We start from the raw sequence: 25,978 nt of genomic DNA on the forward strand, positions 1-25,978 counted from the left end.
AAAAGTCCATAAAGTAGCTTGATATGTGGAAACACAAAAGATGTTTAAAATGTGCTCTAAGAGGGTTTCCTAGTAAAATGCTTTTACTATTGGTTTTTTTGTTTTTTTGATGTCTCATTTTTTAAAGGTTATTGGTTAATGAGCAGACCTGTATTTTATAAAGGGGGAAACTTGGCCTTTTAGGGGGAAGGAGTTAAGTACACCCCTGTATTATACAAGTGCTAATGATTTGTATTTACTGGGAGAATGGGAAAAATAAGGGAAGACGACACCAGTTTTTTCCCCCAGTTTTAGCTAAGATACTAGTTTCTCCTGACTTCCTGCAGACAGGTAGCTATACTCATTTGTACATAATCAGGGAACATTAAAATCTTTCATTCTGATTAATTACTGGTAAGTGTACTTAAAGTACTGAGCATGTTTCAAATACCAGAACTTTTTAATTTAAAAAATAGCCTAATCATTAACACAGAAATCACTCCGCTTACTAGTATTATTTTACATTCACCTGTTCCTGACCTCATTATAAAACCAGATGAAATGACTGTCATAAACAGGAAAAAAAGGTAAAAAATTCCCCAATGAAACATAATTCAGAAAATCTTGGCTTCACCTAGTGCTTGAAGCGTAACCCTATGGAGTGTGTTCATGAATGCAAAGCATAGCTTCAGAGTCATTACTGCTTAAGTATATACTTAATGTTGAATACTGTCAGGAAAAAAAAAGGGTTCTCAAAATCCACGTATTTATTCAGATTTCATCATACAGGCTCCACACTATCCTTGTAGAATATGCAAATGGGCCATGTCTCTTTCTTTCAGCTGTTTTCTAGTCAATGTCACGAATGGAGCTTTGAAATTAAAAAAAAATAAAATAAACGCCGGAAGTTGGATCGGCTGCAATGGGTTCTCCGTACCATCTCATTAAGGCACCCACTGTCTAGTAAACAACAACAACAAGAGCTAATCTGCACTGACAGAGGAGCACATTCTTTTCAGTACTGGAAAGCTCCATGGCCACTCGAGTATCCTCCTTAAGGGTTACTGCTTCATCAAGGACTTCGGGATAATTGTGCCACTTCTGTCAAACTCAGATCATCTCAGTGGCGCTGCAACCTCCAGGACTCCCTGGAAACTTGCTACTCACAATTAGAGCTCCTAAGGCAGCCTCAAGTTCTGCAAGGTGTGCCAAACAGCAGGGCTGCAGGAAAAGATACCAGCAGCCAAAGCAGACACCACTGGGGAGGAGTGGGTGGGGGATAAAGGAGAAAAAGACAAAACAAAACCTTGCAAAGGCCGCAGGCTTACAAGAGCATCACTATGCGGCTGTGAAGTGTTCAGAGATGCCAAGCAAACTGTGCAGCTTTTCAAATGGATCGCTTTCTTTAAAGACTGCTGCTCTTTGAACCAATTTCTCATAGAACAAATGCAGTGAAATTCTAAGGGCATGTGGTGCTCCTGACTTCTAGTGCCAAGAAGCCTCTACTTACATAGCAGAATGGCTCAGGCAGACTAAACTGCCCTCAGAGGTAGTACTGTGTGTTCAATGCCCATGAATGATTAAAGTCTTTAAAACCCTTCCCTACCCTGAAACAAAGGAACAGGAGGGGGAAAAACACATCTCCTTTACCTATGACAGTAAACAGATAGTATTTTAAAGTGCAAAGTGCAACTACCAGCCAAAAAATAATAATTAAGCACAAATATATTAGTAGTTAATCCCTAGCTAAAAACCAACATCTGAAGTCTGCTAAGCCAAACCTGTGAGTAAAGTAATACTCTTGGGGGAAGAAAGAAAGGTTGGTGCATAAACTCAAGAGCACAGGGCTCACTGTGAATTCTCAAAACTGGGAAGAGCCAAGAGAAAACTCTACACATGTTTTATTTTAAAATTACTATTTGATACTGATTCCAAAACCAAAGTGTTTTGTAAAATATTTTCACAGTAGGTGGCATCACTTATCAACTGTAGGAGGGGGGTGGTGGCTTGAAGCATTTTCCTTTATTAAGTTATCAAATAATCATTTAAATGGCTTTCACACATTCTGTTCCATTTGAGATACACCTACAAGTAAAGCAGGCTTGCCAGAGAATGGGAAAAAATTCCAGTAGATTCCAACTATCCAGATACTTGTTTTTCCCTCCGCTCTTTAATCATAAGAAGGGGAAAAAAGCAAGTTTGCAAATCTACTTTTTTTGTTAAGTAACAGATCATTTTGGTGAAAAATCATGTTTCTGCAGCTGACAGTGAAAGTCCCCTTTTCTTTCAATGAGGACAGTTTGGTTTAAAATAGCTTCTTTACTTAAATGAACCATGAATCGATTTTATACATTCTGACAAGGAAAGATGAAGATGTAAGCTTTAAAACTCAAAAAATAACTAAACATAAGCACAGTGATGTTTAGGCATGATAGCACCTGCAAACATGCTTCCTTCTTGTTTTGCATTCAAGAGAAGCAAAGTGAACTGATTCACCTTTTTACCTTATAAATACAATGAATAAAAAACCATGACCTCTGATGCTACGAATAAGACAGAACCAATCCAACTACAGCTACCTTATAGGAAAAAAAAAATAGGAGGTATTTTCTAATCTTTCAAGAGAGAATTAATTTATTATAAATGTTCAAAGTGGGGAAAAAATACACAACACCAACTTGTTGATTCAGTGGTTATTTTGGAGAAACGATGAATTCTGGACACTTCAAATTTCTCTTCCTGCATTAGGAAAAAAACATAAATGGATGACAAGCATTGTTTATCAGGCAATATTTTTAAACTATAAAGTTAAGACAGAAAAATTCCAGGGAAATGTAAGTTAAAATAACGATAAAAGATGAGTGAATAGAAAAAGCCTCTCTATTTTTCTTTTTCATTATGGTGCATAAATAATTCTGGTAGATTCAACTAGATTATGGTCTATGGAGATATCAAAGAATGTAGGGTATCAAGACTTAGATTCCTAGAAATTTAGAATGAGGGGAACAGGCAATTTGCCAAAGGGCAAAGAGTTCATACTTCAATGTTATCTCCTGTATGAAAGCCACATCCATTTTCTGGGTGATCCTTCAATTGTATGTGCAAAGAATTCTGTACCTAAGAAAGAGTTATACAGCTCAAAGGAGAACTGGTACTTGGGCCTGTTTCAGCATCATCACCTGAAAGGGATTTCTGAGGGTTGTCTGTCTCTCGTCAGGTCACATCTGAAGAAAGAGCATGTTTAAAAAGCTAATTCGGAAGGGGCTAGGTGGCTTAGCAAACTGAGATAATATAAAAAGAATCTGATAGTATCAAAATAAAAGACGTGCCACTATTTCTTAATAATATCCCATCAGCCAATTTCACATGCAGTAAATCATAACAATTAGAGAAGGGAGTGGAAATACATTTCAGGCAAGCACTATCGATTATCAGTGGCTGGCACTCCTTGAGAGGAAGATTCATAGGCCACAGTCAGGCTTGCTGAGAAAAAGTACTGTGATCAATTAGCAATGTCTGCTACGAGAACTGGCAGAAGGGAGAAGCAGCACTAATAATAGTTATTCTACCCATCTGCTAGCTATAACTCCACAGCACCCCTCAACTGGTAGTACACAAAAGCTACAGTAAATAAATAATGATGTCTTCTTTATGGCAGGAAGCTTATTCATATCCACAGATCTCAAAAAATGAAAACAGAGAATAGAAATTCCAAAAAATGAAAGAATAAAAAAATGGGGTCAGAGTTTGGTGTGGTGGCTCATGCCTGTAATCCCAACACTTTGGGAGGCCGAGGTGGGAGGATTCCTTGAGTTCAGAAGTTCCAGATCAGTCTGGGCAACACAGTTAAAACTCTGTGTTTAACAAAAATACAAAAAAATCTAGCCAATTGCAGCGATGCACACTTGTAGTCCCAGCTACTTGGGATGATGAAGAGGGAAGATCTCTTGAGCTCTGGCAATGGAAGTTACAATGAGCTGAGATCGCACCACAGAGCAAAACTCTGTCAAAATAAACAAATAAATTTTAAAAAGCAAGAAAAATGGGGACCAGGTGCAGTGGTTCTCTACAATGCTACTACCACTACTATGACTATAACTATGACTACTACTACTACTACTACTAATACAAACATAAGCTGGGTGCGATGACATGTCCCTACAGTTCCACTTACTCCGGAGGCTGAGGTGGGAGGATCACTTGAACCCAGGTGATTGAGGCTGCAGTGAGCTATGATTGCACAACTGAACTCCAGCCTAGGCGACAGAGTGAGAACCTATCCCCCCAAGAAAGAAAAGAAAAGAAAAGAAAGAGAAGAAAAGAGAGAGAGAAAGAGAGAAAGTGAAAAACAGAAAGGGAAGAAAGGGAGAGAAGGGGAGGGAGGGGAGGGGAGGGGAGGGGAGAGGAGGGGAAGGGAGGGAAATAGCTTCCAATTTGTATCAAGAAAGGTCTGTGGTCCAACTCATAAAAAACTGAGGGAACAGGATCTGAGCTTCTGTAAATCCACAGCTTACCACAATTGAAAGGAAGTTTAAAGCAGATGCTATAGTTTTTTTCTGTTTGCTTTTTTGTTGTTTTTGTTTTTTGTTTTTTGTTTTTTTTTTTTGAGATGGAGTTTCACTCTTGTCGCCCAGGCTGGAGTGCAATGGCGTGATCTCGGCTCACTGCAACCGCCGCCTCCGGGGTTCAAGAGATTCTCCCACCTCAGCCTCCTGAGTAGCTGGGATTACAAGCGCCCACGACCATGCCTGGCTCATTTCTTTCTTTCTTTCTTTTTTTTTTTTTTTGTATTTTTAGTAGAGACAGGGTTTCACCATGTTGGCCAGGCCGGTCTCAAACTCCTGACCTCAGGTGATCCGCCTGCCTCGGCCTCGCACCTGCCTGGCTGGTGCTGTAGTTTTATACATTGTATTCTCTGATTCCTGGGGATGCCAAGAAGGACAAAAGAGGATCAGGACTTGCATATTTTTGGAAAACAAGGAAGACAGCTAAGAAAACTTTTTAAAATGCATAAAAGTTGAATCAAGAAGAGAACTTAAGACCTTGGTAAAATCGACATTCCTTTTAGCCCAAATCAAACATCATTACATGATACAGAAATTTTGCTCTTTCTTCGAGGGTTTGTGTTCTTAATGTTCTCTGGAATTGTGTTTATTATCTGGGGTGGTAGGGCTGCTTCCAGTCCTGGCTTTTATACAACCCATACTGACCTTTGGTGGTGCAAACTTACTTCCAGACTATTCAGTAGTGATGTTTCTTGCATGCCAATTTGGGGAGATCGAGGCAGAAGGGTATACCTTCAATGACAAGTCATTAAAATCGCTTTTACATGTTTAATATTATAAGTAAAAAAAAAGAAAAGAAAACTTTGAAGCATTAAATCAAAACCGCAAAAAATCCTTTTGGACAACCAGAGTATTTGCCAAATGGCTGTTGGGAACAAACACCTCAAAACACAACAGAGTAAAAGGACACTAACCATTCATTATATTCCAACTTCAAACTAATCCAATCAGCACACTCATCCTCCACCACGGGAGATCACCTGACAACATGGACAAGCCAAGAGTACCAAAGACTGTCCTTCCAAAACATGTCCTCTGCCTTCACCCTTGCAAAAGAACTGATAATAATATATGGGTGAGTGGGGGGAGGCGAGGATGCTCTTCAAATCCTTGGAGGCACAAGTTGCACTGCCTATGGAAAGTTTTGTCACCCCAAAGACATCTCCAAGAACAGCTCTTTGATTTTGTTCAGAAAATGAGTGTGCTGTGGGCAGAGATGGAGGCTGTCCTCTCTGAGGTGTCTGCAAAGAAATGTTTAGTGCAGATGAATCTAAGGCATTTTCCTCCCCAGTTATGCACAGGACAAAAGCTAACATTTACATTATTCCCCTGTGAAGGTTCAAAGAGTGACGTTAGGCCAACTGTGGATAAGATGATTGCAAATGGAAGCACTGTATGGAAAATATCAGGCAGTAATCATATCCAGGAGCCAGTGGCCCAGAGATAGAAACACCCTGAAAACCAATTGATACTAATGAATCTGCAGCTTCAGGGCAGAACAGGGCAGGAGGAGGGGTGAAAATTTTAAGCACTTAACAAGTAAGTGGGCACATTTCATGCTGGGTACTGATCTTTGCCAGGACCCAGTCTTCCTATGGTCATCTCACATCTAATACCCTGTCCCTTGACTTCTGAAGGACCAAAAAGTAAAGTGAGATAATATCCCACTTGAATGTCTGCTTTTAATGGACGACATGACAGCTATAATTTCCATGTGCTCATTCCAGTGAAGGCTTCCATTTATTCTGATGGGGGAAAAAAAATCTTAGCAAAGCGACTGTAGATCAAAGTCCTCTTGGATTTTAAGGATTGACATAGATGTTTAGGGAAAAACTTTTTGGTGTATAACTCACTTTTCTGTAGGAGTTGGGGTTACTGAAAATTTACAATTAAAATTATGCTTTCCCTAAATCATCTATACAGTAAATAGAATGTAGGAAAGATGTGGATATTTAATGAACACCAATTACGAAACCTCTAGAAAAAAATTAAAGACTCTTTTTATAAGCCAAACAACACTGCTCTGATTTGGCAACCATTGAATGTTGACATCTCCGGTTAAAGCTATGACCTTTGTTACCTGCCTTTATGTAGTCAACAAGCCTCCTGAAGGCAGGAAGCCCACCACACCTAATAAGGAGGTATAAAATCAGTATTTGTTAAGTGATGTACATTCCTAGAACGTTGTTCTTTTTTTTTTTTTTCTTGAGACGGAGTCTCACTCTGTTGCCCAGGCTGGAGTACAGTGGTGCAATCTCAGCTCACTGCAACCTCTGCCTCCTGGGTTCAAGCGATTCTTCTGCCTCAGCCTCCTGAGTAGCTGGAACTAAAGGTGCGTGCCACCACACCCGGCTAATTTTTTGTATTTTTAGTAGAGACAGGGTTTCACCGTGTTGGTCAGGACGGTCTCTGTCTCCTGACCTCATGACCCACCTGCCTCAGTCTCCCAAAGTGCCGGGATTACAGGCGTGGGCCGCCGTACCCAGCTAATGTTTCTCTCTTTAAGAAACTATACTTACACAATAGTGTAAGGTAAATTCTGTACCAGGTAAAGAACACATATTAGGAGAGTATTGAGGAGACAAATGCATCTATTTACCTAAGGCAAATGCCCCAATAAAAGCCTGCTGCTCCAACACCCCATGTAACAATTCTTGGAAATAATCAAAGCCCAGGATAAGAGAATCACCTAGGAATATTCAAGGAGTCCCATTCTCTCCTCTCTGCTGACCTATGCTCATGGAATCATTATAGAAAATGAGCCAATATTTACTGGCATCAAGGTCACACACTGGGTATAGAATAGAAACATTTTGCAAATCCAAGTTCTCTGAAATAGTGGGGTAGGTGCTGTATTCTCAATTTGATTAGGAAGGGTAGGATGTTGAAATAACGGAAAGGATTACCTCCTTAGTGTCTCCCATGTAGAAATATTTGCTGTGTGTGGTTTCATCCCCACGTATTTCCTAAGCCCCTAAGTTCCCTGTAGCATGCTTTCATTGCGGCTCTCGATTGACTTTTGGGATAAATCTTTGAGCTACCACCCTCCAGCCCCCACGATCTACCAGTCATTCTGTCTACAGAGATATCATGTAGATTCCAGAGCTTCAGTGTCCCACAGACATAAAATGAGAGGCACAGAGGCAAGCCACATGTGTAATTTTAAAATTTCTAGTAGCCACATATAAACAAGCAAAAAGCGCTGGGTGCAGTGGCTCACGCCTGTAATCACAACACTTTGGGAGGCTAAGGCAGGAGGATGGCTTGAGCCCAGAAGTTGGAGACCATCCTGGGCAACATCAAGAGACTTTATCTCTACAAAAGACAATAAAAATCATTAGCTGGGTGTGATGGTGCTTTCCATACTCCCAGCTACTCAGGAGGCTGAGGTGGGAGGATTGTCTGAGCACAGGTTGTTGAGGCTGCAATGAGCCATAATCCTGCCACTGCACTCCAGCCTGGGTGATGCAGCGAGATCCTGTCTTAAGGAAAAAAAAAAAAAAAGAAAAAGAAAAAGAAATGAAAAGAAAAAGAAGAAAGTAGTGAAATTGATTTTAAAAATACATTTGGGCCAGGTGCAGTGGCTCACACCTGTAATCCCAACACTTTGGGAGGCCGAGGCAGGCAGATCACAAGGTCAGGAGTTCGAGACCAGCCTGACCAACATGGTGAAACCTCATCTCTATTAAAAGTACAAAAATTGGCCGGGCATAGTGGCTCATGCCTGTAATCTCAGCACTTCGGGAGGCCGAGGCGGGTGGATCACAAGGTCAGGAGATCGAGACCATCCTGGCTAACATGGTGAAAGCCCATCTCTACTAAAAATATAAAAAATTAGCCAGGTGTGGTGGTGGGCGCCTGTAGTCGCAGTTACTTGGGAGGCTGAGGCAGGAGAATGGTGTGAACCCGGGAGGCGGAGCTTGCAGTGAGCCGAGATCGCGCCACTGCACTCCAGCCTGGGCAACAGAGCGAGACTCCGTCTCAAAAATAAAAAAAACCACAAAAATTAGCCAGGCGCGGTGGTGCACGCCTGTAATCCCAGCTACTCAGGAGGCTGAGACACTTGATCCCAGGAGGCGGAGGTTGCAGTGAGCCAAGATTGTGCCACTGCACTCCAGCCTGGGTGACAGAGCGAGACTCCATCTCAAAAAAAAAAACAAAAAAAAACAAAAAAAACGGATTTTACTTAATATATCCAAAATATTTTAATTTCAACATGCAACTAATATAAAAGATGAATGACTTAGTTAACCTTCTTTCTTCTTTTTTTCTACTAAGTCTTTGGATGCCAGCATATATTTTATACATATGGCATACCTCAATTGGGGCTAGCCACACTTCCAGGGCTCAAGAGCCACATCTGGCTGGTAGCTACCATAGCGGACAGTGCAGGCCTGGAAGCATTTTCAAGATCCTGGCCTGGAAGAGTTTCTGTACGGTATGAGAAACCGACGCTTTACATACTGTCATCACTTCCCATGCATGAATTGGGATTGTGGAGAAATGGAGCCAAGGAACGGTGCTATGAAAGGAGTATCAGGAAGCACAGAGTTTCCTTGAAATGTTCCTACTGCTTTCTCTACATGCGGCCTGTATATATAAATGAAAGTGCAAGCAATGAATCCATACGTGTACATGGGGATACGTGTAAACACATATGGACTCACGTATCTATAAGTTCCACAGCTGATATTCATTCTGTCACCTGTCAAGATAACAGTAAGGAGGGCTTCAATCAAAGGGAAGGAGACAGCACAGCACTCTCCTCCCCCAGGAAAAAGGATAATTTAACAACAGTCTCATTTGTGTGTCTGGAGGGGGAAGGGGAGAAGGAAGAGAAGGTGGCTCCCTGCCAGGAATTTACATTATACTAAAAGACTGAGAAATTAGGAGATTCTCAGTTACTTAAGGCGCACATATAGTCTAACTCAAAAATACAAGATAACTATGAAAGGCTTTTTATTCCATAGGCACTCAAAATATATGAAATTAATAAATCAATTAAACAGTAAATTAACTAATTTAAGAGCATAAAACACTCACAGGCTACATACAGACTAGCGGGAACCACGCAGTGGTGATTCAGTGAGCAAGGGCTTTGCAGGCAGACAAGCAGGGCTTCAAAGCTCAGCTTGGTCACTTTCCACCTGCATAAGCAAGTTATTCAATCCGAGTGAATGTCTGTTTCCTCATTAGTAAGTAGGGACAAATAACAGTTACCTTGCCAGGCCTCTATGAAAACAGAGTATGTAAAGTGCCTAGGCTGCTACCTGGAACACTACTGCCGTTCAATAAACGAATGTACAAAGCATAAGTATGCCTCTAAAGGGGTGTGTGTGTGTGTGTGTGTGTGTGTGTGTGTGTGTGTGTGTCTACAAGGAAAGGCAAGACTCAAGTGCAGTGGCCAGGAGTGAGGTCTCTGGGGTTTTCCTGAAGGAAAACTTGTCTTGGTTCCAGCTCTAACAGCTGTCTGACCTGGGACAATGTCTGCATCACAGCTGCCACATGGAAAAGATTAGAATAACAGCACCTATCTCGAAAAGCAATTGGTAAGATTCTATGGCATTAAAGATGACAAGCGTTCAGAACAGTTCTAGACCATAGCTGTAGCTCAGTAACTAAGAGTGACTATTACCGTTACAGGCATTCATAAATAATCGGGGCTGAGGTGGCTTCCCATCTAGGATTGCTCCTGTCCACCCGCAAGCACTTACGAGTGGCTCCCCCACGCCAGGGAGGGACCAGGGAAGAGCAGGTTGAAGAGGTTTACAATCTCAACATCATTGTGCATATTTTATAGCTTTACACTTTAGAGAGCATTTTCTTCTCTATTTTCTCGTTTGATTTCTTTCTTATTTCCTCAAAAGTCATCAGGAATAAGCAAGTCCATTTCATCAGGAAATAGTTCTTCAACACCTACTTATGTGCAACGCATTAGTGTAAGTGCTGGGAATTCAGAAAACCATTCCTTGCCTTCAGAGAGCTTATGCTTTAGTGGTACTTCATCCATTTGTTTTCCCACCTTCCTAGAAGTAGGAAATTTCACAGTGGGAATACGGGGTTGCATAGGAGCTTGGTCTGAACTGAGAAAATCCAGTCTCCATGATGGGATAAAAACTAAAAATTTCCACACTATTATATAAAATCATTTCTCCTCTCCTGTCTCCCTCAATTATATTGAAAACCAAAAAGCTGGCCAGGCGCAGTGGCTCACACCTGTAATTCCAGCACTTTGGGAGGCCAAGGCAGGCAGATTACGAGGTCAGGAGATCAAGAGCCAGCCTGACCAAGATGGTGAAACCCCATCTTTGCTAAAAATACAAAAAATTAGCCGGGTGTGGTGGCGTGCACCTGTAATCACAGCTACTCAGGAGGTTGACGCAGGAGAATCCCTTGAACCTGGGAGGTGGAGGTTGCAGTGAGCCGAGATCGCGCCACTGCATTCCAGCCTGGGCGACAGAGCAAGACTCCTTCTCAAAAACAAAAGCAAACAAACAAATAACAACAAAAAAAGAAAACCAAAAAACCTCCACATTTCAAAAAAGTATAATATTGGATATGGAATTATAGCCATAGTACAAATATTTCTACAAGGTTTTTTACACACACTTTGAAGCCCATGGTATTTTTGAAAGTATGTAAAAGCAGAAAAAAAAATGCTTTTTAAGTGTTACACTTTGCTTTAAAACAGTCTGACATTGTGTCAAGTGTGACAGCCTTTGCTTAACTCAAACACAACTGGGAGACGTTCACCTCCACTGAGAATTCCAAAGTTGGACAAAATTCCGTATTCTGGTTGTCACTGCTACCAGGCTGAGTGAGTCCCATGTACAATTTGCCATGGCAATACCAGGAAATTTCTGCCTGTCAAAATATTAGAAAAGGCAGCCTCCTATCAGAGAACTGCTGGGGGCAGGGTTGACAATCAACTAGGAAGAACTTTGGGTCAAGAGATGGAGAACTGGGGGGTTTCGAACCGGGGGGTTTCGAAACGAAGTACAAGACTTTCACAGTCCCAAAAAATGAGAATGGATGCAGTTGATTTCTATTTTATTTTAATACTTTTTTCCATTTGCTGAGGAAGTAGCCTGCAGCAGAGTCAAACAGCTTGAACTATTTTTAGGCCTATGACCCTTTTAAAAACACAGTGCTAAATTCAATCCTCGGTTACACCCACTCAACTCCCACTGGCTTCGGCGAGAGCCATGGGGAGAATTCGTTCACGATGTAAAAGAGTTTAGTTATGCTCTTCGCATTCTTTGGTTTGAATGGAAGGGCAGTGTACTGGCCAAAGGCCATGAAAAGGCACATGGCTGGTCTGGCTCAAGCAGGGTAGCAGTGATGGGCCTACAAATGGAAGAGCATCTATGTGCAAAGCGTTTCCATTCTTACACAACTGGATGAAATGGGTGGTTTTTGGATGATCCAGGCAGAATGGGGAAAACAAGAAGTTCCTTTTGAAAATGTCATTCGGTTATATCTCAGAATTGTGTTTTGTTTTTGTTTTGTTTTGTTTGACAGAGTCTTGCTGTGTCACCCAGGCTGGAGTGCAGTGGCGTGATCTCAGCTCACTGCAACCTCCGCCTCCCGGGTTCACACCATTCTCCTGCCTCAGCCTCCTGAGTAGCTGGGATTACAGGCACGTGCCACCACGCCTGGCTAATTTTGTTTTTGTATTTTTAGTAGAGACAGGGTTTCACAGTGTTAGCCAGGATGGTCTCAATCTCCTGAGCTCGTGGTCTGCCCGCTTTGGCCTCCCAAAGTGCTGCATTACAGGTGTGAGCCACCGCGCCCAGCAAGAATTGTTTAAAATTATAATCTCATCTATGAAGGCCCAGATTTGAAGAATCTTAACAGTGAAGCTAAATTAAACTTTTACCTTTGCCGGGTGCAGTGGCTCACGCCTGTAATCCCAGCACTTTGGGAGGCCGAGGCGGGCGGATCACGAGGTCAGGACTTCAAGACCAGCCTGGCCAACATAGTGAAACCCTTTCTCTATTAAAAATACAACAAATTAGCTGGGCATGGTGGTGGGTGCCTGTAATCCCAGCTACTTGGGAGGCTGAGGCAGGAGACTCGCTTGAACCTGGGAGGCAGAGATTGCAGTGAGTCGAGATCACACCATTGCACCCCAGCCTGGGTAACAGTGCAAGACTCCATCTCAAAAACAAAAACAAAAACAAAAACAACAAAACAAAAAACTTTTACCTCCAATTACCATAAGGGAGCACAGGAAATTCACTGCTGCCGAAAGCAACACAATTTGTGACCATAAACTCCAGAACAGTGGGGAAAAAGCTATCATTTTAAATAACAGGTCCCAAGTCTGACTTGGGGGTGAGTGGAGAGCATTTGGCATCTCAAATTACTTTAACAGGGGGCCCTGTCACATCCCATGGAAAGGACACTCCGGTCTCCCCTCCACCCTCTAATCCTTCTTTCTTAAAGGAACACTCAGCAAGATAATGAATCCTTTAAATGTTACATCTTCTGTCGCGCATTATTGTGGTGCCGAAACTCTTCACATCAAACAGTCATCAGGACTATTACAAAGTGGGCTTATAAGAGAGGGGCTGAAAAGGAGCTGTGTGAAAAGAAGTGGAAAATTAAAGCTGAAGCAGTCGAAGAAAGGGCTTAATTTACTGGCATGTACAGTATGCAAATGAGATTACTCTCAGCTTAACTGCATCATTTATGTCCATAATAACGGCATCATCATTACAGGGCTCAAATTAAATTACACCATAATTAGCATATCAAAGTGATTGGTTAAAGTTTAAAACAAATACCCAATTTTGTTAATGAACAGCTGTAATTGTCATGTACACTTCAGTGAAAACTCTCTAAACAAATATATGTTTTAGAAGAGAGGAAGATTTTTTTTTTTTAAGGAGACAGGTCTGTAGCAGAGGTAAATTGCCTAAAAAAAAGAATGACATGGACTATTCTATTAATGTTAATATATGCTGATCATTTTCAGGTAATAAAACATTCTATCAAAACAAGGCTTCGCTTATATTTAGACACCTTCCCTGCTCTTGAAAGTGACAAACCACCAGAAACCTGCTTCTACTTGCAGCAACGATAACAATGCAGGGGTGACCTGTCTCGAACAAGCAAAGGACATGTTCAGTAACATGCTATTACTAACCCCTCATACTCATTTAAAAGACATTCATGTTCAAATCGTGCTGAGTCAAAGCTGATTTTTTTCCCCCCGTTCCAGCCCAAAGAGGGAAGAGTGACAGAAAACTTGCTGCATCTATGGGGTGGACCAGAACGCTCCTAAGCTGATGCCCTGATAACATATTAGACAGCCTCCAACTCAATTTCTCTTCATCGAATCATAGCTACACAGCAGTCTGAAACACACAGCTGCACTAGGGAAGTTTGCTCTTCCATCATCAAAATACATCAGGAGGTACAACTAGCTATTTTGTCAATTTTGGCTGGAATCAGAGTGCACACAAATTTCGTATATGTAAAACCAGACACTAATAATAAGCTTGTTTCCAAACCTTTTTGTTATAATCATTTAACGTCAGAAGAGTTTCTATACAAAAAGATTTGTCAATAATCTGGAGGCTTGCATGTGAAAAAGCTTTCCGCCTAAGATTCTCCAATTTCTTAACAACGTACCCCATATGTCCTCTGAGACAACTGTGAGGGTACATCGCTGTGATACACAGCATGGCAAGCCAAAATATATTTTGCCCAAAAAGAAAAAAAAAAAAAAAAGCACTTTCAAATATACTTAACAAGCAAATTGAATGTCTTATTAAAATCGTATTATCTAAACAGTGTTCAAAAATTTAAAGAAAGTAGCTTTTCATTTTATTCATCGAGGAATCCATTAAAGCTCAGGCTCTGAAGTAGTATGTAAATTATGTGCCTTTCAAGGTAGAGCTAGGGCAAATTCACTCCATCAACTAATGATGAACCTCATTATGTGCAGGGAGGATTCATAATGAGGAAAGAGCCACCCGCCATTCCATGTTCTAACATAAATCCCTGTAAAATTTGAATATCTCCCCGTCTAATTAAAGGCTACTAATTCCAATCACCCCCTCCATGGCCCCAAAGTAAAAATAAACCTCTCTAAAAGCACAGACTACAGTTATATTTCTAAAGCAGTACTCGATCCTGTTTGGACTCAGAACCTTCCACTCAGATGTGTTTTACGACAAGCATAATTAGCAGCTTTCTAAGAAATAAACTTTGGGGCTGCTCAAGCTCCTTTTGGTTAAATACATTGAATTTCTATTTTTCAAAGAGCTTCACCTTGACAGGGCTACAGTGCATGCACAGAGATGATCCGCAGCCAAGAAACCAACAGGAATGTGCAAGCATAGTAATAACGTAAAATAAAATTCTTAGCACTCGAGTTCCGTGCTGAAGCTGAGATGTTCAGAAAAAGCCAAGCACTGTGGCATGAACCCGAGATTGCATTTGGACGCGGATGCATTCAAATCTGCTTGGGAATGACATACTTGATTCTGGAACAAACTGCTCACTTTTAATGTGGTTTGAACTAATGAACAAGTACGTCCCAGCATCTTAAGCCAAAGAAGGGCTATTCCCTCTTCTAATCACCAACTTTGATTTTTTTTTAACTGAAAACTATAGAAAGAAAATACATCGTTGCCAAACATATTTATTATGATTAATAGCCTGTAATATCCCTCACCAAGGCTTAATTTGCTCTTGTTTTCAATTATGAAGCTGCACCACTCTATTCCAGTCCCCTTTTCAGGTTGAGATGAATTTCTTGTGGTCTTTACTCTTTCTATTGTATTGCCACCCAGCAATGGGCACAATTAGTTACAAACAGCAAACCTCCACCTTGGCTCCAACAGAGCACCAGATTACACAGAATTAGAGAAGAAAATAATTGAGAAATAAGTGAAGGTGTCCAAGGAATTAAAGCAATTAGACCAAAGGGGAAAAGAAAAAGCACATATGCCAGTCACCCAAACAGACCTTCACATTAAAATTTAAAAGAAAAGAAAAAAGTCCTAAATCTGTTAATTTCGATAAACTCAGTACAGTCCCTCATCAGGGAATCTTAGCTGCTGCCATAAATTCAAGCATCCCCAAATGTCTGAAACCCCAGTTTGGTAATACAATGTACACATCAGTGTCATACCAGTGTGGATTATCCAAACCTAACGAGTCCATTCTACTAAAGATGCTGCCGCTACTTCAAGTTGCATAAAAATAAACTCCACTACATAAAAGCTGCCACAGTGCGTGCGCTCTCATCCCTCGGCTCCAAGCATGATCTCTCCCCCCTCTTTTAGGTCAGCCACTCATGCATTAGGAAGACATCCCTCCCAAAATAACTTGGCCCTCCCCCCGAAGCACAGAGTTGAGCAACCTACCTTTGTTCTGGAGTTGCAGATAATAACAGGCAAGCCTCAAGACCATGAGGATTTGGAAAAGATCAGGAGAGTTGAAAAAAGGGGGGGAAAAAAAAAGAAGAAGAAGAAGAAGAGGAAGAAAAAGAAATACGCCCAAGTAGAGAAGAATTGGAAGAAACAGCAGGAAAAGGCTTCTAATGAAACTGTTGTGGCTGCCACAGATCGGGGGTGTTTTCAGCAGTGTTTACACCACACCAGTGAGTACACACCTCTGCTACATCTCATCCACAACTGGTGGCATTTTTTTTCTGAATCCATGCATGACAATTAAAAGCACTGCACCTCTCTGTTTGGGAGGGGGACCACAAAAGACCTCCGCAATATTTCTTTACAATGTCTATATCACTGATGAGCATTAGTTTGAGTGACAAAGGTCCCAGGCTAAATCAACATTCTTACCTTAATGTTCCTAGTAAAAGGCTCCAGGAAACATAACTCATGAGATATGTATGCACAGATATATCTCAAGGAATTAATCCAGAGCCCTCAGATGAAGTGAGGGGGGAAAAAAGGGGAAAAAAAGAAAAAAAAGAAAAGGCAGTGGCTTACATTTCCAAACAAACGCAGCTCAGCCTGGGGAAGCGATGGCATAAAAACAGGTTTGCATATACAGAGCTCAGTGGCAGAAGCGAGAGTTCTGTAGGATTTATTTGACACTTATTTTCCGGGAAGCCTTTTGTGGAGTTGTACCGTTTGTTTCTTATTGTCTGAGAAGCAGTTAGGAGCTTTCTCCCGGAGGGGGCCTCTCAACCCCTGGCTTGGCCTCCTCTGACGGGGAGGTAACCATATTAGGATGTGTATGGTAAAGTAAACAATAACATAGTTGCAATGAAATGGAATTTTTTTTCCCCCAGCTAATGGTGTTGGGGTCAGTCCTGTCTTTTCAGCCATCCCACTAATTTTGTTTCCTAGTTCAAACAGGCCCTCCTCCTCCTTTTTTTTTTTTTTCAAGTGTTAGCTGTTTCCAAATATCTGACTGTAAATTTGCTGAGAATGTTTGCAATGTAAGAAAAAGCTTTTAACATCCAAATAAAGATCGTGCCAGTTTAATCATTAAAAAGGATGTGAATTCTCAATCCCTTGCAGAGATACAAGCCTTCTCTACCCACCCACCCCCTCCCCATCTTTCCCTGAAGGTTAAAATTACTTGGTCATTTAGAAGTACCTGCTAAATAAATCAGATTTTTAAAGAACGAGACCGTTACCTTCATAAAAATTCCTCATTCACATACTGTGTCACTGAGTGAAGAGTCTTAACCATTCATGCGCCTGAAAATTTATTACCTGAAATTTCTAGGATGGTTACTTTTACATGATAAAGCTCTTTCCCACCTCCTCCAACCACCACCACCCCCCCACCCACAAAGAAAAAAAAGCATAAAATACTGTTGTCAAACCATCCTTTAGAAATTAGCTAATAAAATAAAAAATATTATCAAGAATGAGTTCCCAAAATGTTACATTTTTAAGAAAAGTTCTGCAGGTCCAAAGACAAACAATAAAAAGTAAGGCTGCTTTCTTGTCATGATCACTTAGTATGAAAACCACCTCCCACCACCAAGCAGTGAGTGAAACATCCCACTCAAAGGTCAGGGCTGGCTGATAAGGAGGGTAACAATGCTGATGGGGACCAGAGAGAACTGATCTGGAGGCAGCTGAGCAGCGGCGAGCCAGCCCTGGCCCTGACGCTGAGCAGGCTTCCATGTCTTTATTCCCTAGGTGAGAGCCGTGGCTGCTCTTGAAAGCAGTTTCCCTGTGAGATCAGGCAAAATGAGGGTGCTTCGGTAGCGGCCAGCCCTCGGTGTGCAAGGACGGGAGGATAGGGACAATGATGCTGTCTGCTAGAACCCCAGAAACCATCTGTGTACCAGGCACCGAGGCAAAACGTGCCATGAGCAAAAGGGCACAGGCAGGGGGATAAATGATACATGTAATTAAGAATGAAGCCAGGCTGATCTAGCAAATAAAATGCATGTGGCCCTGGTGAAACTCCCAAAGCTCAGAAAGAGCTCCTCCCTAGCCTGGAACCTCTGGGCCGGCCGCTGAACTGTCTTGGTTCTTATCAGATGCATATCGTACAGAAACCTAAAACCCCTGCAACTCATGTTTTATTAAAACATGTTTAGCATTCTTTTTAAAGATAGGTTTTAACCCCAAATACCCACGAAATTAAATCTCCTATGCCACTTATCTGCACTGCTGGGCAAAAACTAAAGTTGAGCTAAACAGAGAGATAGCAAAATCAATAAATCACACGAAACAAGTAGCAGTTCAAAAGTTCAAAGATATGATGGCCAGTTCAGCGCGTCTTAGCACTCACCCAATAATAACTCGTCTCCGTCACTCCTCATAGTATAGACAATTTCATGGCATCATTTTCATTAGCCTGTCTCAGGGAAAATTGCTAGCTATTTATGTATACGCTAAAATAAATTAGCCATTTCATCGAGCAATGTGATTCCTATAAAATACATTAACACAATACTCGATTTTCCAGTTGGAGTAAATAAATAAATCAATACATTCAATACAGGGTGATTCTTTTACTGTGGCGCTACAGCTCTCAGCATAAGTGTTTTTATTGGGTTTATTTGTTTCAATAAAAATTGAAATGGGCCAGTGATCTCAGTGCTAGCATCTTTTTAAAAAATCCATCCAATATTGGGGAAAGTATTGTGCAGAACATTCAAACTTATAATTTTATTCAAGAATCATTTTCATTATGTATTATTCCACAACCTGGTTCTGTTGGAAAATTTCACAAAGAGAAAGGGGGAAATCCTGCCAGGTGTTTGACTCTGGTGGCGTTTCTATGCTGCAGACCCCAGTCTGAGGGTGATGCTTCTGAGACAGCAGCGCTTGGCTGAGCTGCGACCTTCTGCTTGGAATGCGCCTCTTCCCTGGGTAGGGAGAAACGACAATGGGACAAGTGCCAGATGGCCTCCTCTGTCACACCTTATGGAATGCCATTGATTGTGGCTCAGAGAAGGCCATTTATTCCAACCTCTGGGGGAAAGACCAGGGTATCACGACTACAGGGAAGAAGAGAGAGGTGTGCTGCTGCTGTAAATAAAATCAGGCCGAGGGCCTGCGAGCGACTTTGGTGGCGAAATCAAGATACACTAGGCAGGAGATTTTCTGCAAGTCACCAGCACAGTGAAAAGGGAAATATGGTAGTGGATATCTGTTGTTTTTGTCTGCCCAATATCGATGCTCCCCTTTCTCTGATGACACTAGCCTGATTTTTCTTGGGGGGAAACGCCCATTCCTCACTGTCAGTCCTAATGGTTCACAGGAGGCTGAAGCATTTCTGAGCTCCAGAGGGTGGAGCCATAACCCAAGTCTGACCAATCAGTGAGTTCTGCTCTGCCAGCCACACTGATTGGCTGATGGATGGACATGTCCCAAGAATGATACTCAACTACTAGCATTCCATAGGAACTACTGGGAGAGAGAAAGGCTGTCCTTCTGCTGGCTTGCTAAACTTTTAAAAGCATGAATCGGGCTTGCCTCCACAAAAACAAAGCTGGCTGAACAGAGGCCAGGACACAGCAGCAAGAAGGTGAGCACAATAGCAAGACAGATTCCTAACAATGCTCACAGAGAACAGGCCTCCTCCTGGACTTGTCAATTACACAAGCCAATTAAATTCCCTTATTTGCTTAGCCAGCTGGAGTTGGCTTTGGGTCATTTGCAACCATAAGGTGCCACACAGGAGCCCAAAATAGATAGTGTTCTATATGTAGCTCTCCTACTCTACAATATATGTTAGCCTTTATGGGAAGGCAAACCAACTAAACACACACAAATCAATTAACTCTCATAACTAATACTCAAAATCTGTAGGATCTCGTGTTTCCTACGTAATTAACCAGTTCATCAGCCATGCTCTCTTCCTGCTAATAATAGAGTTGGAAAAAGAAGTCAGGACCCACAGTCAGAAAGAACTCAAGATGATCTCAAAGCAAACTAAACTGGAAATCTAAAAAAATCCAGCATGGCTGGGTGTGGTGGCTCCCGCCTGTAATCCCAGCACTTTGGGAGGCCGAGGCGGGTAGATCATGAGGTTAGGAATTTGAGACCAGCCTGACCAACATGGTGAAACTCTGTATCTACCAAAAATACAAAAATTAGCCGGGCGTAGTGGCATGCACCTGTAATCCCAGCTATTCGGGTGGCTGAGGCAGGAGGATCGCTTGAACCTGGGAGGCGGAGGTTGCTGTGAGCCAAGATCGTGCCACTGCACTCCAGCCTGGGTGTCAGAGCAACACTTCATCTCAAAAAAAAAAAAAAAAATCCAGCATGAAGTTGAATACAGACTTAAGAAGCTCCCCTCCAGGCTCCTCATAGTTATGGTTCAGTCAGGGATGGACCAACCTATGAGTTTAGGGGAATGGCCAGCTGGTTCACACAATAGGCCTTAGGCCTGCTGTGGAATCCTTAGTCTTGTGGTCACTGATCACAAAAAAGCCAGTGGGAACAGTAGGAAGGAGAAAGAGCTGCACTGGTCATTGAAAAGAGAGCTGCATTGGTCATTGAAAAGAGGCCAACACAAACTTCCCAGCCCCAACACTTTCTGAATGCTTTTGTGTAGAATTTCTGCAGATGCTGGAAACCCAGGAGGCACCAAAGTGAACATCCTAACTTAGCACTGGAGGAAAGAAAATAACTGAATGGAGTTTAGAGTCATGTGGATGCCAGAGGCCATAGGCAAGCTAGAAACAATATAGTAAGTAACATTTAAGCTGGGATGGAGTGGGCAGGGTCCTGCCGCCTGCCTGGCATTTAGCCCTGGCTCCAGCCCAGCCAGCCCAGCAAACCAGGGCTTTGACTTCCTCTTCCTGGGCGGGAAGGAACCCCAGATCAATTCAGTCAGCCTTTCTTGGGACTGGTAACCATAGTAACATAAACAATAACAAAAACAACAATAATAGAGGCTACCAATTTATTCTTAAATATGCCAGCAGTTATACTAGTCACTTCACATCCATTTCCTCACCTAATCTTTACAATCACCTTGTAAAATGCAGGCTGTTACTATTTCCATTTTGAAAGTGAGGAGACTGAGGCTCAGAGAGGTTAAATAATCTGCTCTTGGCCACACAACAGCTAAGCAGTAGAGTCCCGATCTGAACCCACCCCTCTGGCTGAGACACCTGATCCTTGGACACCATATTGGCATCCAACTGCTGCCAAGCAGGAATGTCAGTACCAGCCCCTGTTGCTCACACAAATGCCCTGAATAATGAAGCTGGGCTGGAGTACAAGCCAATCCACTCCACCCCAAGACATCATGACTTAGATGGCAGGCTCCACTCAGTTGGAAGGGAGAGGGTAGGTGAGGAGGGGAGAAGACAGGGAATAAAGGGAAACACCACCGCAACTGCCTTATTTCTTCAGCCTCAGCAGCATCAGTGTCAACCAGACTCCCCATGCTTGCCTCTAACTGGGGGCCATGTGACTCAGAACAAGTCTTTTCTGAACCTAATCACAGGTTTAACCCTACCTAGCACCAATATTATATCCAAAACACATGCTGTCTGACATCTGTACAATGAGAATTGCTTTAAAATTTGAACTGAGGAGCTGGGAGCCACAGAAGCCCACCCCACCAGAGAGGGGGATTTTTCAATCTCAGTACTAGGAACATTTTGAGCCAGAAAATTAACTATTCATTATGTAAGCTACCCTGTGAATTGCAGGATGTTGAACAGCATTCCTAGATGCTAGTAGCCCATGCCCCTACCACATTCGTGACCTCCAAAAACGTCTCCAGACATTGCCAAATGTCCCCTGCTGGGGAATGTCACTCCTGGTTGAGAACCACTTGTCTAGAGCATCATTGCCCAACAGAACTTTCTGTGACAACGGAAATGTTCTATGCCTACAACATGCAATAGGGTAGCCGATAGCCACATGAGGCTCCTGAGCACTTGAAATATGGCTAGTGTCACTGAGGAACTGAATTTTTAATTTTATGTAAGCTTAATTAATTTAAGTAGCCACCCATGCCTAGTGGCTGCCACATCTGGGACTGTGCAGTTTTAGAGGGGTCACAGAATTTCCATATTCATGACAATCAGATCTTCAGCAGATGGATACTTGGTTTCCAGTTCAAAATTCTTCATATTCATTAAAAATTGTATTTTCTTCTCAATGGAAATTAATAAATTCTAAAATTGAAAGTGTTTTTTTTTTTGCACTGGGCACAGTGGCTCACGCCTGTAAACCCAGCACTTTGGGAGGCTGAGGCGGGCAGATCACCTGAGGTCAGGAGTTCGAGACTAGCCTGGCCAGAATGGTGAAACTCCATTTCTACTAAAAATATAAAAATTAGCTGGGCATGGTGGCGCACATCTGTAATCCCAGCTACTCAGGAGGCTGAGGCAGGAGAATCGCTTGAACCCGGGAGGCAGAGTTTACAGTGAGCCGAAATTGCGCCACTGCACTCCAGCTTGGGTGACAGAGCGAGACTGTGTCTCCAAAAAAAAAAAAAAGAAAAAAAAGAAAAGTGTTTTTTGGTAATGACTTTTTAAAAATTCCGTTCTTACTTTGAATCTTTTCATCAAATTTAAATAAAAATTATTTTTTATAAACACGGTTTTGATTAGAATTGTAGATTTATATAATTGAGTAACTTGAAAGATTTATGCCTGTAGATTAGAACCAAGTGCACTCTTTAAGAAACTAGTTGCAAAATAATTTCTTTTTTCACTGTTAGAAAAATATACTTGCTACTCTCTTCGGGACACATTGAATGTAAACTGTGTCTTCAGAGACATCAGCTATCCTACAGAAAGTGCTCTGCCTCAGCAACTCAAATAACTCATACCATTTGGAGACGAGAGTAACACTGTGACAAGATAAGCAGTCACGTGCCTCCATCCTGTCCCTCCCCTGAAAAATCCAAAATGTACACAATTCAGGTGAAGCTTTCCACTGTAGCTCAAGGTGTGATGGATTTTTCGGCTTAGCAAGAAAGATTAGTATTGATGTAACAAAGTGACTGTAAAACCAGCCGTACAACGTTATAAATACATCATAGCTGTCAGGATGTTTCTTTCGCAATGGGCAAATACAGAACCAAAGACCATTTGGAAGCGGGGGTGGTGGTCATACACAACACCATGTGTGGGGTGGGAAACATCCAGAACTATGGCGCTGAGCAGGAAGCTGAGCCATCTACAAAATATTTCCTGAGTGATATATAGAGAGCTTAAGATGGGATAAAGCCTGATGATGAACAAAGTCAACAAAGTGCGTTGGAGTTACCCACACTGTCTAGATACCAAGACATTTCAGCTTTGGCAATGATATGAGAATCCAAAAATGTACCGTCATTCTGAATAACTGTGAACCTAATAATATTTATATCTATCTCCTTTGTAGGCTCAATGAAGACTTTAGGTTAACCTCCACTGGTCAAGTATGAAGTGTTACCCATATGGCACACACTACTGAATTGCAACCCAACAGCCAATCCCAACTCGTTCTTTCTCTTTTCCCTCCCTCTTCTCCCACCTCCTACTCCCCAAACTGAAAAAATGAGATGCTCCCCCTTCCCAGCTTTCTCTGTGGTTAGGGATGGTGATCTAATTTATTTCTGGCCAAAAGATATAAGGGGAAGATGACTGAAAAGATATAAGGGGAAAATGACTTTTTTCTTCTCGATAAGAGGACACTAAGAGATCTCTTTCTCTCACTGCTCTGTCCTTTTCCTTACTTTGTGCCTTTAAATGAAACCATGTAGGAAGGTGATGCCTGGTGCTTCAGCAGCCATCTTGTGGCCAAGAGGGAAAAGTTGAAGGAATCAAAGAGCTTTCCCAACCCCACACTAAGGTGCCAAACCAATCCTGGCACTGCCTATCTTCAGACTTCTGGGCAAGTAAATAATGAATTTCCTCATGTTTTCAGCCACTGTTGAGCAGTGAGGTGTTCTATGAACACATGCTAATTGATGTATCCCAAATTCCAAGAAGGACTAAAGAAAAGTCACTTCCTTGAGGGAGTGGGATTAATAAAAAGTATAATTAGCCAATCTCCCAGTATCTAAACTGGTTCCCTAAGAACTTGTCACTGAAGAAAACAATTCTTAGTCATTAGAGTATCCCTGAAGAACAACAACACTTCAGGCCCCCTGAGTGCCAACTTCATGCAAGGCTTTTACTGAAGTGGTTTACTTACATCACCCAGTCTTCTGACACCCTTACTTGACAGGTACTACGATTTTCCCAATGTTTGAGATAAAGAAACAGAAGCGGATGGAAGTGAAACAAAATGTCCTAGGCCAACAGCTGTTACAGAAAACCTGGTCCCAGAGTAGGGAAACGGTTACACACGTGGCCTCAACTGCAAAACATGGTCAATGCCAACCAAGTGATACACCTTTCTTACTCTAACATGTAACAGCAGACACCTGGGCTCAGGGCATAGGTTACACACTGTCATTAGAGCTGCGCCTCAGTTTGCAATGGAAATCGAAGGAAGGATTCATAGGCTAGTCTTGCAGTGGCCTCAGATGCTCCCTGAGAGAGGTAACAGCAGCATCCACAATGCAGCTGACATCACGAGCAGGCAAGGGTGCTGCTTCACGGCTATCTGTTTCCATGTACTGGGCCAAGTGGGGCATGGCCTGCTGCCTATAGTCCATCCCCCAATTTTAACACCAAAAAAAAAATTAAAAGGTCAAAAAAAATCCTTCAAGGGAAGTTGCTAAAAGGAGGCCCATGTTAGAAAGAAGTCACTTAGAAACATTAAGAGGCAGGTTGGTGTGTTGGATAGATGCAGCAAATGCACTGGCGTGGACAGCTGGGCACGCATCTTAGGGTAGACAAAGAACCATCAGGCAACTTGGCTTCATAGTTTTTGCTATGTTGAGTAATTAGCTTGACCTCTGTGAACCTCAGGTTTTCCATCTTTAATATGGAAATAATGGATGTGTTTAACTTTAGTGAGTTGTGGTGAGAATTAAATGAAATGATACATGTCCAAGTTCTCATCTGTTAGTAAATGCACAATGATACTTAGCTACCATCATCACCATCATTATCATCAGTATTTAATGATAATAAAGTGCAATATTACTATGAAGCATGTAACCCAGTACTCAGCATGTGCTAGGTTCTCAGTAAATACTCTTTTCCTCTTCTCTCTCCCTTCCACAAATAACTCAAAGATTTAACTCTGATATGATGCACCTATTGTAATTTTTAAAAAATATTAATAAGCTCATCCCTCTAAAATGGTACTGGGCTTGGTGTTACGGTAGATATAAAGACAAAGAAAGCTTCAATGGACATATGACCACATAATAAATATGCCAAATGAAAAAAGTATGTACTCGTTAAAAATGTAATTAAATATATGTAGCGCTAACATATAAAAAAAATGTTATACATGTAAGGATAGCCCTTCCACTTACTAAGTTTCTCCGGGTATTAAGAACAGAGGTACTTATGATTTTAAAAATATTTTGCCTTATAGTTCCAATTTTCTGCTATGAACATGTACTCCTTACAAATTTGGAGGAAAAGACATTACTTTGCAAAAGATAAAAAACAGAAGTTTCTACCTTCCAATTGGTTTTCTAGGGGTGAACAGTTAATAATTTGTCAACCACATAAATGTTAACAAATCTATAAGAAATTTTAAAATTACTAAACACTTAACTAATCCAACCTCCATGCCTTAATAAGTTACTCTGGGTATTTTCCTCCTCCCTAACTTCCTAGTCTCACCAGAAGCAAAATTTTCCCCTTGGTTTCAACCCTGCTTTTCTCTTCCCATTAAGAATAGTGGGAAGAGAAAATTCAGAGTACATCTTCAAGCCCCCCACAAAATGTGACTAGAATGTATAGATAGGTTGGGCACACAAAAATAAACAACCTATTAGGAGTCATGACTACTGGGCTGGCCTCACTCACGGAGGTATTGCGGACTGGCATTTGCTAAAAAGTTTTTCCTTATTGGTTGGTTGGCCTCAAAGAGCTCTGTGAATGCCAGGACTTATGATAA

At 41.8% G+C, this 25,978-nt stretch overlaps 1 protein-coding gene across 5 annotated transcripts in view; it reads right to left on the reverse strand.

Moving 5' to 3' along the window:
• Positions 1-25,978, reverse strand: part of FOXP1 (forkhead box P1) — a 579,361-nt gene that overhangs the window by 284,297 nt on the left and 269,086 nt on the right. Inside the window, exon 1 of one of the 5 annotated variants that reach the window (XM_011971190.1) lies at positions 16,364-16,865. The exons of the other annotated variants lie outside the window; for them this stretch is intronic. The gene's annotated coding sequence lies outside the window, so the exon portion shown is untranslated. Of the gene's footprint in view, positions 1-16,363; positions 16,866-25,978 lie in introns of those variants that run through there. 5 annotated transcript variants of the gene reach the window in all.

The sequence above is a fragment of the Mandrillus leucophaeus genome, unplaced genomic scaffold (genome assembly GCF_000951045.1).
Source record: "Mandrillus leucophaeus isolate KB7577 unplaced genomic scaffold, Mleu.le_1.0 Scaffold121, whole genome shotgun sequence".
In the NCBI taxonomy this organism is placed as follows: Eukaryota; Metazoa; Chordata; class Mammalia; order Primates; family Cercopithecidae; genus Mandrillus; species Mandrillus leucophaeus.